Source organism: Phyllostomus hastatus, unplaced genomic scaffold (assembly GCF_019186645.2).
Source record: "Phyllostomus hastatus isolate PE091 unplaced genomic scaffold, TTU_PhHast_1.1 phas_contig_150, whole genome shotgun sequence".
Lineage (NCBI taxonomy): Eukaryota > Metazoa > Chordata > Mammalia > Chiroptera > Phyllostomidae > Phyllostomus > Phyllostomus hastatus.
The window spans coordinates 12,204,256-12,220,872 of NW_025333611.1; the positions used below are offsets into that span (position 1 = coordinate 12,204,256).

The 16,617-nt window shown below is 38.2% G+C and overlaps 1 protein-coding gene across 1 annotated transcript in view; it reads left to right on the top strand.

The window, feature by feature from the left end:
* The first annotated feature begins 5,453 nt into the window (after positions 1 to 5,453).
* Positions 5,454 to 16,617, top strand: part of GABRB2 (gamma-aminobutyric acid type A receptor subunit beta2) — a 246,346-nt gene continuing 235,182 nt past the window's right edge. Inside the window, exon 1 of the mRNA XM_045827857.1 lies at positions 5,454 to 5,485. The gene's annotated coding sequence lies outside the window, so the exon portion shown is untranslated. The remainder of the gene's footprint in view (positions 5,486 to 16,617) is intronic.

The window sequence follows — 16,617 nt, forward strand, 5'->3', positions numbered from 1 at the left end:
CTAGGGCATTAGTTCAGTTCCGCTCAAGGTTACCCTTCCTGGGATGCATCTCTAACCTATAAACTGTGATTTGTCTTCTAAGTGTCCTACGTGAGAGAGTGGAGAGAAATTGTGCCTGTTACATCAGTTAGTATCCATTATATCAAGTCCCACCTGGGAACTTTCTTGTAAAATTACATGATAGAAAAATCTTTGTCTTGACGAGAAATGGAGATATTTTTCTTTTTGTAAACTATGTAACTGCACCTTTTTCCTTTCGATTTTGCTAGCTAGAAACTCAAAGTCAAAACTGAATTATAACCTATTTTGTTGGTGTTTGTCTTCTCTCATTCCCGTACCTGCCTTTTCTATTTCTGTTGTTCGCTTCACATTTGTCTTTCCTGTGAGGCACCTCAAAACTTGTAGTAAATAAAAATGGATATAAGTAAATGCTAGTAAATACAGTAGTTACTGGTGATTTCCAGGAGCCACTCAACTATTTGACGGACTCCGTTCATATTGTCCATTACTTTATCTGCAGTAGTGTTTGAGCTAAAACCCAGATAAAATGGAAAAATACAGAATGGAAAAGACATTAATCGTGAGAGGAGAGTTGGAACCAGAAGATTCTAGGAAATCAGACACTGAACTGGAGATAACGTTTTGCAGAGAAGAGGCAGTTAATGGGAAGCTCCACATTTAGAAGCTAAATTAATAGAACTTCTTATGTCTTCTCATTTTTAAGGGAAAAAGGAAATATTGTTTTATTCCTTTTATGATAAAATTACCCTGTTTTATCTTTTTAAGAAGAGAGGGTTCAGGGTCACAACAAATTTAAAAGGAAAGTACGGAGATTTCCCACGTACCCTTCCTCCCACACACTCTCCCACACATGCGCCATCTCCCTGACTCTTATCTTCTCCAACCAACGGCAGCGGCACCTTCGTTACAATTGATGAACTCGCACAAATGCCTCAGTGTCACCCAGCGTCCAGAGTTGACTTCAGAGCTCGTTCTTGGTGTTGTACATGTTATGGGTTTGGACAAATGTGGAATGACATATGTCTACTATTATAGTACCATATGGAATTAGTTTCACTGCCCTAAAATATCCTCTGTGTTTCATCTGTTGGTTCAAGACTCCCTGGCCCAAACCCTGGAAATTACTGATCTTTTTACTGTTTATATAGCTTTGCCTTTCCCAGAATGTCCTGGTAGGAGTCGTGCAGTATGCAGCCTTTCAGATTGGCTTCTTTCACTGAGAAATAAGCATGTACGTTTCCTCCGTGTCTTGATAGCTCATTTCCTTTTAACATTGAATAGTATTCTATTATCGGCATGGGCCACAATATATTTACGTATTTGCCACTGAAGGGCATCTTGGTTGCTTCCAACTTTTGGCAGTTAAGGATAAAGCAGCTGTAAACATCCATGTGCAAGTTTTTGTGTAGAAATAAAGTTTAATCTCCTTTGAGTAAATACCAGTTGTTGGATCACATGGCGAGAATAGGCTTCATGGTATAAGAAACTCCTGAACTGTTTTCCTAAGTGTCTGCGCCACTGTGCTCTCCCACCAGCAATGAATGGGACGCCCTGTTGCCCCACACCCTCTCCAGCATTCCGTGAGGTCAGTGCTCTGGATTTGGCCCTTCCAATGGGTGTGTAGTGGTATCTGATTGCTGTTTTAATTTGATTTTTCTGATGACATATGATCTGGAGGATCTTTTGGGGGTTTTTTCATTGAATCTATTGGGGTGACATTGGTTAACAAAACCACACAGGTTTCAAGTGTACAGCTCTATGACACATCATCTGCACACTGCACCATGTGAGACTTGACCCAAAGTCAAGTTCCTTTCCACCACCATTTCTCTCCCCTTTGCCCTCCCCCACCTCCCTCACCCCCTTTCCCTCTGGCAGTCATCACCCTCTTGTCTGTGTCTGTCTCTTTTTTATCTTAATCTCTCCACCTTTCCACCCAGCCTCCCAAACCCCCTCCCTTCTGACAGCTGTCAGTCTGTTCTATGTGTCTACCGGTCTGTTTTATTTTGTTTGCTAGTTTCTTCATTAGATTCCACATATAGGTGACATTATATGGCATTTGTCTTTTCTCTGACTAGCTTATTCACTTACCATAATGTTCTCCAGGCCCATTAATGTTGTCACAAAAAATAAAACTTTCTTCTTCTTTATGACCACATAGTATTCCATTGCATAAATGTACCACAGCCTTTTTTATCCACTCATCCACTGTTGGGAACTTGGGCTCCTTTCAGATCTTGGCTATTCTAAATACTGCTGCAGAGAACACAGGGGTGCATATATTCTTTCAAATTAGCATTTTTGGTTTCCTCAGATATACTCCTGCAACTGGAATCACTGCCTCATTAGGCAGTTCCATTTTTTAATTCTTTGAAGGAACTCCATACTGTTTTCCACCGTCTCTGCACCAGTCTGCATTCCCACCAACAGTGCGTGAGGGTTCCCTTTTCTCCCCATCCTCACCAACATTTGTTTGTTGATTTATTGATGATGGCCATTCTGGCAGGCATGAGGTGGTATCTCCTTGTGGTTTTAATTTGCATTTCTCTGATTAGTGGCTGGAGCCTCTTTTAAGTATCTAGTGGCCATTTTTTCATATGCTTATTTTCCATCTGTGTGACTTCTTTGCCAAGATGTCCGTTAAGGTCTTTGGCCCATTTTTAGTAGGGTTGTTGGTTTTCTTATTTTTGAGTTTTAGAAGATCTTTGTGCATTTTGGGTAACAGTCTTTTATTAGATGTATCTTTTGCAAGTGTTTTTTCCCTGTCTGTGACGTTTTTTATTCCCTTGACATTGTCTTTTGTGTGGCAGAAGTTTTTAATTTGAATAAAGTCCATTTTATCAATTGTTTATTTCATGGATTATATCTTTAAAGTTGTATCTAAAAAGGTATCACCATACCCAAGGTCATTAGGTTTTCTTCTCTGTTATCTTCTAGGGTTTTATAGTTTTGCGTTTTACATTTAGGTCTGTGATCCATTCTGATTTAATTTTTGTGACTGGTGCAAGGTCTCCGTCTAGATTTTTTTTTTACATGCATGCATGCGTGTAAATGTTTGGTTGTTCCAGCACCATTTGTTGAAGAGACTGGCATTGTTTCACTGTATTGTCTTTGACCCTCTGTCATACAACAGTTGATTGTATTTATGGGGGTCTATTCTGGGCTCTATTCTGTCCCATCGATCTGTTGGTCTGTTCGTTCACCAAGCACACTGTCTTGATTACTTCAGTTTTATAGTGCATTGTGAAGTCAGGTGTCATCAGTCTTCCAACTTCGTTCATCTTCTTCAGTATTGTATTGGATATTATGGATCTTTTGACTCTCCAGATAAACTTCAGCATCAGTTTGTCGATATCCATAAATAACATGGTGGGATTCTTATTGGGATTGCACTGAATCTATAGATCAATTTGGGAAGAACCAACTCTTGGATAGTTATTTTATTTTGAAGAGCTTTTTGAAGTGCAAAAATGTATAGAGAGCAGTTACCTAGCATTCCGTTATCTCGCACAGGAACTAGAAACATAACCATGCTTTTTTCTCTTTCAGTAAAATGCTTTGGAAATAGAAAATTCCAGATCAATCAAGTGTAAGTTCTGTTTGTTTCCTCCTATATTCTTCTCTACTCACAGGAGAGAGTAAACTAAGGTCATAAATATGGTATATACCTTTAAAGTTTTTGTATTTTTATGTGTATATATGTACAGTAGAGAATTTTTATGTTTTTAATTTATAGAAATGTTGTTATACTATATCAACCTGCCATTGCTTTCTTTCACTAATATTGCTCTCTAGACTTGTTGTATATACCAAAATTCGATTTTATATTTGGATTGTAGATAAACATTTCAGTTAGATTGTTTGTGATTCTTCAGATTACAATTAATGTTATAATGCACATCCTTTCACACGTCTCTTATTAACCATGTATGAATACCCTTGAAGGATTTTATGCCCGTGCATGTTCACTCTTAAGGGATATTGCAAAAATGTTTTCCAAAGTGGATTTACCAATACATCAATTCCTCGGCACTTTCACATAAAAATTCTTGTCTCCTTTGCACCAAATCTTGATATTATCAGATTTATTGTATTTAATTTTAGCTAATCGGATATGTTTGACCTACCCGCTCATGGCTGCTCTGTGTGCAGGTCTGCAAAGAAGAGGGAGCAGGGCCGTGTCCCCGGCTGCACCACCGAGGAGGTGAGGCTCCAGGACGGGAATGGCAGTGCGGTAGGTCAGGCCGATGGGACCACACGCACACATCTGGAGCAGGAACAGCTCAGCAGCCACAGAGATCCACCACTAGAGCTCACAGGGCCAGGTAGGCAGGGACAGTGGAGTGTCACGGTCAGTTCTGGGTGCTGATGCCTGAGAATGGAAGCCCTGTGCTCAGTCCACGCCTTGGCACAGAGTAGGGCCCGATTGCTGAAGCATCAGGAAGGAGTAAGTCTCATTTCCTGCATGCCAGAGTTTGTCAAGAGAGAGTTACGTCTGCAACAAATGTATAATAGTCTGGTCTGCTGTTTATTATTTGCCTTTTTCTCAAATACTGCTTCTCTGACTATTTCATAACCCTTTTTCAGGACTCTTTGGGGGTCAGAACAGGAAAAGAATTTATGGAGAAAACAGGAGGTGCAACAGAGAAATAGAAGCAACCAACAATTTTCTTCTCAAAATCATTTTTGGTCTCAGTTTTTAGTTGCAAAATAATATTTCATTTGTAGTGCCGGTTGGGATGTTGTAAAATATTCACAGACTTGATGCCTTTCATTCATTATGCAGTCTTTCCCACTGAGGCATATCCTTCAGAGATTTCTGAATTTATAATCCAAGGGATGCATATATTTGGATGGATATGGCTTGGTAATCCTCTCTACCTTGTAATTCATACTCCAGGTTGCAACTTAAATATCAGTTTCATAGCTAAACCTACTTATTCTCAACATCTTCCCTCATATGACTAGTTTTGAGTCTTCAGTCTGTATTCTCACAGCACATAGTACCTCTGTTGTGCACTTGCCATAATGGTAATTAGAGACTTTTATATAATTCTTTATTTTAGAGCCTTCCTCCCACTACTTAGAATATAAACTAATGTTTAAAGAAATACTTCCAAAGCACTTAGTACAATGTTTGAATAACTATTACTTGAATGAGCATGTGAATAAACTCTGGTTTATTGGTTTTTATTATTTCCATTCTTTCCAATTACATTTGTGTACCTATTTGTATACATATGCATACACACATACAGACATTCATAAAATGATGATATTTCAATAACTGCAATTTTACAATGGATAGAAAAAACTCAGGTAGTAACATTTCATACAGAATAACACAGAGTGAAAAACTGCAAGTTAAGTGAAGGATTTTTTTCCCCCTTTTTGCAGCCTCTGCTGTTGGGTCAGCTTGCAAAACATTCCTGTAACACTTACTCAGGGAGATCTACGTGACCAGGTAAGAACCATGGTAGGATGTACACTTCAAGGTTGTTATTCAATTATGCTTCTCTCCTTGAGTGCTCTTCATGTATTTGCACATCAGAGGGAGATTTATGGAGCTTCATATTAGCTTTTTATGCAAAAAAAAATCATCGAGATAAATTTAATTATGTACCTCCAACACCCACAGTGTGCTGGGTAGCAGAATCTGAATGTCAAAAAGCATTGTCAAGAAGGAAAATGAATAAGGCAAAGAAAAATGCAATTCCCAACGTGTCCAAACCAACCCATTAAAAACTACTTGTAATTTGTCACATCACATCAATCATTTACGTTTGATGGTCTTGGAAACACAGTCCCTTAAGATTTGCAAAAGATGAAAGGTGATCTCACTTTAGCCCACAGTTCCTTATTGCTTCTAATAAAAAACAGCGATTGCAGGCTCACCTCTGAGATGCTGAGGGTTCGATTCCAGACCATGGCAATGAGGGAAATATCACGATTAAGCACGTCACACAAATGTTTCCGTTTCCTAGTAAATATAAATGTTATATTTACACTATACTGTAGTCTATTAAGTATACAATAGCATTATGTCTAAAACAATATATATACCTTAATTAAAAGATAGTTTATTGCTTCAAAATGCTAATAGTCTTCTGAGCCTTTGGCAGATCCTAATCTTTTTGCTGGTGGGGGGTGTGCCTCAATGTTGATGGCTGCTGACTGATCAGGGCAGTGGCTGCTGAAGTTCACGGTGACTGTGGCAAGTTCTTAACATAAGACAGCCATGGCATTTGCTGCATCAATTGACTTTTCCTTTCCTAGCGATTTCTCTCTGTATGCAATGCTGTTTGTTAGCATTTACCCACAGTAGAACTTCTTTCAAAATTGGAATCAAACCCCAACATTGCTTTATTGACTAAGTTATGAAATACTCTAAAAACCTTTGTTTTCATTTCAACAAGCTTTGCAAAATCTTTACCATGAGTAGTTTCCATCTTAAAAAACCACTTTTTTTTGCCCATCCAGAAGAAGCAACTCATCATCCTTTAAAGTTTTGACATGAGATTGTAACAACTCACTCACATCTTCAGGCTCCACTTCGAATTCTGGTTCTCTTGTTCTTTCCACTACATCTGCAGTTACTTACTCCGCCGAAGGTTTGACCCCCGAAAATCATCCATGCGTGCTGGAATCAACATCTTCTGAATTCCCATTAATATTGATAGTTTGACCTCTTCACATGAATCACAAATTTTTAATGGCATATAGAATGGTGATTCTTTTCCAGAAAGTTTTGTTTTTATAATTGTTTTTTTTAAGATTTTATTTATTTATTTTTTAGAGAGGGAAGGGAGGGGGAAAGAGAGAGAGAGAGAAACATCAATGTGCAGTTGCTGGGGGCCATGGCCTGCAACCCAGGCATGTGCCCTGACTGGGAATTGAACCTGCGATACTTTGGTTCGCAGCCCAAGCTCAACCCACTGAGCTATGCCAGCCAGGGCTAATTGTTTTTTATTTTAACATTTTTTAATTTTAATTGTTGTTCAAGGACAGTTTTTTGTCTTTTACCCCCATCGCTGCCAACCCACCCAGCCCTCCCCACCTCCCTCCCATTTCCATCCCCCCTAGTTTTTGTCCATGTGTCCCTTATACTTGTTCCTGTAGAAAGTTTTCAATTCACTTTGACCAGATCCATAGGATTCTATGTGTGGCAGCAATATAGCCTGACAAAATATATTCCTTATATAATACTCAAAATTCAAAACTACTCCTCGATTCATGGGCCGCAGAACGAATGCTGCGTCATCAGGCATGAAAACAACATCAGTCTCATTGTACATATGTGGGGTTGGTTTCTGACGCCCCCAAACAGGTATAATGGTAACGTTAAAGGTCACCGATCGCACATCACCATGAAAACATAATAATAGTGGAAACGTCTGAATATTGTAGGCATTACCAAAATGTGACACGGACACAGGCAGCGAGGAAACGTTGTTGAAGGAATGGCACCTTTTAGACTTGCGCTCGCTCGGGGTTGCCACACACCTCCACCTGGTGAAGGAAAGCTCATTACCGGCTAACTGCAGTGAAGTGAAGCGCTATTACATGAGGTGTTTCTGTATTCTAAAGGTGAACCCCAGTGACAGGCCATTTATTTCTCAGTAATGTGACCTGGATCAGAAATCCCATAAACACACATTGAGTGTGTTGTTCTAGTAACTGTAAAATAAGCATTAAACTAAGTTTCATCATTTGTTTTCTTTCTGTTTCTGATGCACGAGACTAGGAAACAACATTTAAAGGCACTCATCTTGCTTTCATGTTTTGATATATGTTTTTAAATCCTACTTTCATTTAACGTTTACATCAGTAAAATATAGTGCACAATAATGGTGCTTAATTCGAGTATTTAGTTAAAAATATATTGCCTGGGCTATAAAAATGCTTACTTGGTTGCAAATAACATTATTCAAGCACACTAGTAAGTGCCAGTGTGTGAGTGATTAGAATGTAAGTGGATATGGACATTTTAAGGAAACTAGATATTTTTTCAGTACTTTCATTTTTGTTTTTTCTATAATAGAAAGGTGGATATAAATGCATAATTATTTTTAATGTTCTTGACTTGGCATTATTTATAAGGATATTTCAATGAATGGTTTAGTATTGAATTTCCAGAAATGTACTTATTTTATTTAGTGTGGATTCTTGTTTTTAGGCAGGTGTGTAGATGAATCAGCCACATGAGGCCCCTTGTACTCTGAGAAACTTCCCAGAAACCTACAGGCTATGTTACATTGAAGCTGGAAAAAAAATCAGATCTCAAGTATTCTTATTAAATTACAGTTTTACTTGGTTAGTGCCCACTGATCGATATATCGGAAATTCAGTAGAAGAAATGAGGATGTTGTTAGAATTTGCGTGGAGAAAAGAGTAGGAGAATAGGAAAGGATAAAGGTCTATATTGGGGAGAAAAAAGCTCCCCAAATTCTGTTACCCCCTTTTTTCAGTCCAAGTTCTCTAGAGAAACAGAACCAATCAGATACAAGGAGATTTATTATTAGAACTGGCTCACATAACGATAGAGGATGAGACGTTCCACTGTGTGCGGTCAGCAAGCTGGAGACCCGGGAGAGCTGGAGCTGTACGGTTCTGTCTGAGGTTGAAGGCATGAGAACCAAGAGATCAAATGGTCTTAGTTTCAGTCCAAGTGCAAGAGAAAACTAATGCCCCAGGTCAAAGACAGTGAAGCAGACAGAGAGTGAATCCTGCCTTACTCCTCCTTTCCGTTCTGTTCAGGCCCGTAAGGGATCAGATGATGCTCCCCACCCCATACTGGGGAGGGCGAACTGCTTTACTCAACCTGCGGATTCACTCAATCGACAGAGGCAGGTGCTAATCACATACAGAAACATCTTAACAGACACGCCCAGAAATCACATTGAACTGGATGTCTGAGCACCCACAGCTCCCTCCTGTTGACACACAAAATTTGGTGTCACGCCTCTTTTTATTCCTAAGATTCTCTGTTGTCAGGATGCCTGGGTTCAAAATAGCTCCACTGCTTTCAAGTTATAAATATTACACGCCTTCTTTTTCTCACCTGTGTCAGAGATAATAAGAGCTCTTTGTTATAAGGCTTACATAAAAGGATACACTTAAATGGCTTGCCTCAATGCAGGTCTTATAGGCAAGCACTCAATGAATAGTATCTTCTCTCACCATTATTACAATTAATAGGAATAATAAAAATGTAAGTGCATGTAAAATCCACTGTCTTGATTTTCAAGAGGGTCAGGTTGTACAATCTTCTTATGTGCACACAGGGCAGAGAGAAATGTTAGACGAGTAGCATGAATGACTGCCACGGAGAATGAGTCTTGTGGAGAAGGTCAAACAGCAGTTGCAGAGAGAAATGACAGCAAATCTAAAGCCAGCTACTCTCCTTTGAGTCACTGGCCTAATTTGCTTTAGAAGCACAATGCACAGCCCTCACCTCCACCGCAACTATCGCAACAATCAGGCGGTTCACCATTCGTGTAACTGGCTCATCCTGGATCTATTTTTACTTCAACAGCGGTCTCATTGAGCCACTTATTTCCAGGGACATATCCTGGAAACTTTGGGTCCTAGAAAGCTCCACCTGAAAAATATACAACAATATTTACTCTCTGAATTACCGGCTCCATCAGTCCAAGGTTGTCACTGTCTTGTTCTCATCGTGTCTGCTTTCTGCTCCCATAGAGGGTTTCAGTCTTTGGATCTGTTCGATTTCCTTAGTCTGTATGCCTCCTTGTAAAGTCTCTGCCCGCCTCCAATGGGACCCCAAGCTTGATTATCTCAGCTGCGTTCTCACTGGGTGCCCCCATGTGCAAGCAGACTTACCTTATCCACAAGTTTGACGGGAATACAAGTCTGCTTGGAGCACTGGACATCTCTTCAGATTGCTGCTCACTGTTGGAGAGGAAATTCTAAAGCCATTGAGCATAACCATGCTAAACGCATAGCGTCCACAATGACCACGATCTGTGTGCAATCCTCACTTAGTTGACTTATTCTTGATCAGCCAGGGCCACCATTTTCTCTAATGCCAGTTCTAAGTCTTCCTCTCTGAGCCAGCTAATACGAACTGCTCTTTCTCTCTCTCTCTCTCTCTCTCTCTCTCTCTCTCTCTCTCTCTCTGTACTCACATAAGCCTACAGGAGTATTTGGTCCATAAAGAGTAAGGAAATTTTATCTGTTTAGCCAGTAAAGTTTCAGGAAATGTTCTGCCCTCCAAGACTGAAAAAAACAGGTATTCAAGGGGAGTGTATACATTTTAATATCACAACCATTTGCCAATCCTTATACTTTTCTTTAAATAAAACATGATCAGAGAGATCCTTAAAGCATTATTGAACTAAGATCATACTCTTGCGTATACACTTCAAATTACATGACCCCCAAAATAAAATAAGAATAAGGAAGTCCAGTAAACATATTATTTTTCTGGTTCATGACAGTGCTTGTGATTTTTAAAAATATAATGTATGAACTTATTTTAATTGGTTTTATTACACTGGTCCTCCTGTTTTACTGGAGTCTATGCAGATACTTCGTTTACCTGTTGGGTCACTACAGAACTCAGTGCCAGAAACACTCACGTGCAAGAGGGGAGGGGCGTGTAAAGAAAAACAGTGAGAAATTTTGCAACATCTTTGTAGTGAGAAATCTTTTTCTGTTTTTTAATATTTTAGATACTTGATGAACAGACTCTTTAGCACCCTGTACTACACCTCAGAAGTCCAAATTTCTATGGTCATTATATCAGATAGAGAAATGGGGCAATGTGGAGTATTTATTCCTTTCCTACATTCACCAATGTCCACAGAAGCCTGCAAATGTGTCCAATAAATGAAACTTGTCAGTTTAATAGAGATGCGTATTTCAGGCATGGGACTCATTGAACCATTATGCCATTTTATGTCCTGTTTACAAAGAATATAAAAATCCATAGCAATTCAGTTGTGTGAAAGGACCTTTAGGAAGCATGACTGAGTTTGGACATTTTTGCTACCTTTATTCAGAGTCCAACATTTTTTTTTGAAATTTTTTATTCATAGTTTTTTTTTCCTGGCAACTGTGAGAGTGTTTTGCTTGTGCAAGGGAAAGGGAAAGTCATCTGAGGAGCAGAGGAAAAATAACAGCTACCTTTTTATTAATCTTATACCAAATTAAGTCAGCTTCTTAAGTTTAACCATCATGGGACTTTGCTCTTTTAAACCGTATACCATAATGTAAACAAGTATTAGACCTCTGTCTGATACAATGATAACAAATTAATTCCAAGGCCAAAGGCTAACAAGAAAAAGAAATTAAATCAGGGTGTTTTAAGATGACTTCAAATTCTGAAAGCAGAAATTGAAACTTGCTGGAACTTCATTCCAGCCACATCACTGATGCCTGGGTGGGAGAGAAGAGGGAGAAAATGCTGCCTGTGGATAGTTCTTCCACTTGCCCACAGGCCCCATGTTCTAGAAAAGAGGGGGAAAAGATTGTCTTCTGTTTCCATACCTACTGGACGTGTATACTCCCCTACAAAATCAATGCTTCAGTCGTGAGAGCTCAGTGCTGAGCCATTCCTCTCTCGAAGGTGGAATCGTTTTTTTCTCTCTCTTATTTGTAAAATGAATTATAACATGGTGTTCTCTCAGATCTGTGATAAGCATCACCGGCACCCACGTCCTTTACAGTGCATTCGAACACATCTATTTCTCAAAACCTCCTAACGTTTTTTCAGGGCTATTCAGCATTCTTCTCACGGAACATAACACTAAGTGGAGCATCCTTACTTGGTAGCATTAAATAGTTTGTACCTGTAACAGTGAAAAGACTTTTAGGGACTGGTTGCAGAAAGGTAACTCAGCCTGCAGTATTCTGGCGTAGTTGTTCCTTCTATTTGAATGGAAATCAAATTGGAAGGGAAGAGACACTTTTGATCTGGCAGAGAGTTTGGGGTACTTTTGAAATATCTATAAATCCCATGTTTCTTTCAAGTTCACAGCACTTTGGGGGGAAATTCCTGCCAAAATCTCAAGGAAGTGGCTTGCCTCAGAAATGAACCCTCGGAAAGGAAAGTTGTGTAAAAGAATAGAAAAAGGATAATTCTGCAATCTTTTACTTGGCTTATCCTTGGCCTACCTTTGAGTGCGTTTTGGCTAGAAAACTTCCTTCTTTTGCACTTCAGAAGATACATAGGTTTTAACAAGACAAATAGAATTTTTACATGAGAAAGACCGTGTATCCTAGGTCCATACCAACATGATTCCATCCAGAGAAGTGTTGTAGCGGAGTGTCTAAAATCACTCCTATGTGCCAGTCTCGCCAGGAAATGATGACACTTGGGATATTTCAGCACCTTCTGTGTCCTTTCAGTATCGAGAGCACGAGAACAGAGATTTCGCATCTTAGCTCTTCAAATCTCAGCACTCTTCCTGTTGCTGAAAATGTCATCTTCGCAGATCTGTTCAGCCTGAAACGTGTCACCACCTTCAGGTTGATCCAAGGATGTTTCAGGGAGTTTGTCTTTATGCTGGACATATGTTCTAGGGAGGCACCACCAAAGTGTAAATGGAGGCTAGTAACACCACTGAGTTAGCACCTACATCCAGTTCCAGGAGCAAGTTCTTCGCAGCTGTCATTGCGTTTTCACACATCAGATCTCAACGTTTGTTTGTCCATGGCTATTGTTTGACAGCAAAATGGCAAATTGAGGTTCCAAAAAAAGAATATTCCTTTTATATAAGTCCTTTGGAAGGCAAGACAAAGGAGGAGTTTATGGCTAAGAAATTTCTTATCATATCTTTCACCACCCACTTCTACACGTGCAGTGTTCATAGTATTGATTTCCACACACTCTCCTCTGAAAGCCCACATGGAAATAACTGCTTTATATTGGCTGTCTTTGTGCTCTTCTGCGCCTTTGAGGATAATAACTGAAATTTTCAACAGTAAATGACTACATTTTTCCTTTGTGTCTTTGACCATAATGGCATTTAGTCTCAGTTTATTATTAGTGAATTAAAGGGAAGAATAAATTTTACAAGTGTATGATTTCTCCAGTAACGTTGTGGATGAAGATAAGTTGGAAGAACAAAACGAACTGTTGGTGTGTCAAAATATTGATTCTTGTATAGACATCATGATAATGGTGCTCAGCCAGGGTACTCTTTGTGATACTTTGATGAAGTCATTTACTCAATCAAAAACCTGCATTTTAATATAACTCTAATAAACAACTATACTTTAAAAAATACCAGAATACTAAAAAATTACTGGAATATATAGGCAATTTAAAAAGCCTATATAACAATGATGAATTTAGTTAAAATGTGTAAGTTTGAATAATGGCTTAAATTCTGTGTTCATTTATGTGTTTGTATATTAATTGAAAAAGGTAAGAGAAACTTTAATCAACTTTTCCAATAATATATATACAAACTTAACTTCTAGGCTTGGATTATAAGTCTACCTAGATTGGTTTATCTAGATAATGGATCAAAAATTGTATCAACAACAATGAAAGCAAAAACTTATAAATCCTACTCATCACCACTAGAACAATGAAACGATTTTGGTGTCAGAACAACAATGCAAAGGGAAGCCAACAGACCAGCATAAGCCTGGCTCAAAAGTGTCATTTTGTTCTGTACTTGGTCTCAGACCTCATTATTAGAGCTGCAGTTTCCATACAGATGAACTGTGAGGCAAAGTAAATGCAACAATCTTTTAATTAGTCTGTTCTACTTAAACAGTGGTATAGCCATTTTTAACATACTCATATAACTCAAAATTAAAACATAGCAGAAAATGATGAATGTGGGACTTAATACACATTAACAAAAAAATCCAATTTGCTTATAGGGACCACCTGGAAATGGAACATCTTTCAACTCAAACAGATAACCAGAGACAACTCAGTGAATGCAGTGGAGTAACTTAGGAAACCAAATCTGCTTTTACATGTGTTCTGGGTTTTATGTGCTTTGGCACTGCCTGTCGTCATATCATATGTTAGGAACAGGGGAAACAAATGTTATAGCAAACAGTGGTAAATGTAGGTCAGGTAAAACAAGGAGCTGTGGGGTTGTCATCTATGGCCTTTATTATGTCGAGGCACTTTCCTTCTAGAAACGTGAAATAGAATACAGAACAAATATCCCAGTGGGAATCAATCACATATTTTTTGTCATCTGCCAAAATATCCTCAATCTTTCCATCTTTAAATATTGAACTTGCCCTTGGGGACATTAGGGAGGTTGACAGGGTGAGAAATATTAGAAAGTAAATTTGATGAAGAATTCCTAATGTAGGGATATAACATTTCTGTTCATTTATTTCACTTCACTATCTGATAAAATGTTGCAATACACAGGAGAGAAGAAATGAAAATGAGTCGGTGGTAATTTTTTCTGTATTTCCATACAATCGGTTTTATCTCCGTGGCAAACGAATCCAGCGGTCATGAATGATATTGTGGCTGTGTATGGTCCTCAACAGCTTCCCTCAGCCTGCAAAGCCCCTGATAACAGGATTTTGAGAATGATCTAACTATATTCTACTGAATATGCATCATAAAAATGCTTCTCAACTGTGCTCTTCATTCAAATATTGTCATTAATGTTTATTTTACTATTACTATTTACCAAAGAGTGTCACATTAATTTTACAAAATTCTATTACAATTTTTCTGCAACATTCTGCCTTTCTCTAGTTGTCTAATAAAAATGTGTTCCAAGGAAGATGTAAGAATACTTATAATTGGCATATCAAAATACCGGTTAAGTAAGACTGGCCTCCACTGGTGCTAATGTTGCAATAGGCTGGACTCTAGGTCTCTACAGCTGTTAGGGTTCATGCAATTAGAGTACCTTTCCCTTAGGATTACCAGTCATTGGCAGCTGTACTAAGGAGGTAAAGAAGAAATTTAAAAAAGAAAACAAGAACACCTTGCATCATGTTTAATAAGCATTCACTAAGAGATTGTCTGACGCCTGAGAGGAAATGATAGACATCTAGGGCCGCCAGTTCTCTTTCTAACTGCTGCCAGGCAGCCTGCTGTGCCTACCCCCGCGCCAAAGAATGCAGTTGTGCGTGTGTGTCGTGATGTCACAAAGACTGGGAAACGTGATGCCATCTGATGTGGGGTGGGAGGGACCAGTTAATAGCGAAGAATTTCCCAACTCTCAGAAACATGAGGCCACTGGATTATACACTCCTTCTCTCCTCAATAACAAATTGGTAGAATTAACTAGCCAAATGGAATGGATCTCGACATTACTGTAAAGCAGGACTGGAGAGTGTGGCAGAGACAAACATAGTGAATTGTTTCACGCATCTGATAAATGCATTGCTAAAGCTACCTCCTTGGATTTATTGATTGCTACAAGGAAAGAAGGAAACGGGGAGCTGGAGGGAGGAAACATTCATTCAAATATTCTTCCGTAAAAATCGGAAGTCTCTTTCTCGCTCTAGAAACAAATGGAAGGGAACAAGCATATCTGCTAACATATTTACATAGAGCAGCAGGAAAATTTTAACCTAAAACTAGTAACTAAGGATACTAGTTCTTTACTGTGTGGCCAATTCTAGGATGCACCTTAATTCCTGTGGGCCTCTGGTGCACCTTCTATAATGTGTAAACAAAATATCCTTCTTTGGAGAAGTAACATATTATGATGTGCAGTGTCTTCCCTTCTACGATCAATCATTATGTAAAAATTGACTAATAATTCTTTCAAGAATCATAAGTTCTGACTTAATTAAAAGAAATTAACCCATATTAAACACCTTTATTCTAAGAAATTATAGTGGAAACTGGGATGGTCTTATACTACAATATGGTCTATTATTTATTTCATGGCTCCCCATATATAAGTGGCACAGTAATTATTGCTTATGGGGTTAAAGTTGCTTAAAATCTTGTTGGGGCAATATGCAGGAAATCTGACTTCTTCTATTAAAGATGAAGCTGATTAGAGAAAAGAACAATATCCTCCAATAGAAAAGACATTCTGTGATCCAATTAAAAGTAAGCAAACAATAACTAAGCATGAATTAGACCTGCCAGTAATCTTGAAAAAATGTGATAATTGCTTTATTATTAAATAATATTATCACAGGAAATTACCCTAATCAAATTAAATTTAATTTTCAGGAGTTTATTTTATTATGGGATAATATATACAGCATATAACAACTTCACAGATATATTTATGAAAATATTAAAATGAAACAATCAATTCTTCCTAATGATTTTTAATTCAGTTTATAGTCATTTAGGTGTGTAAATATAATTAAACTATGAATAGATATGAAAAAATAATTTGTATAATAAATGCTGAAAGCATTATACTTTTGAGATAGACTTATGGATGATAGTTCTGGGAGTAAACTGTATTATAAATCAGCGTTAATGATTTATTTAGTTCTACTCCCCCCAAATAATTACATTTGTATCTTAAATTTAATGGTGCTAAAAGGTCATAACTGACAGCATAAAATATTTGTAATTTTTCAGAAATGTTCATCAGAAACTTGGATGGCATCTGCATTAATATAGCATTTTCTATTTGTGCTGTGCTTCTGTTTAATTGGCTG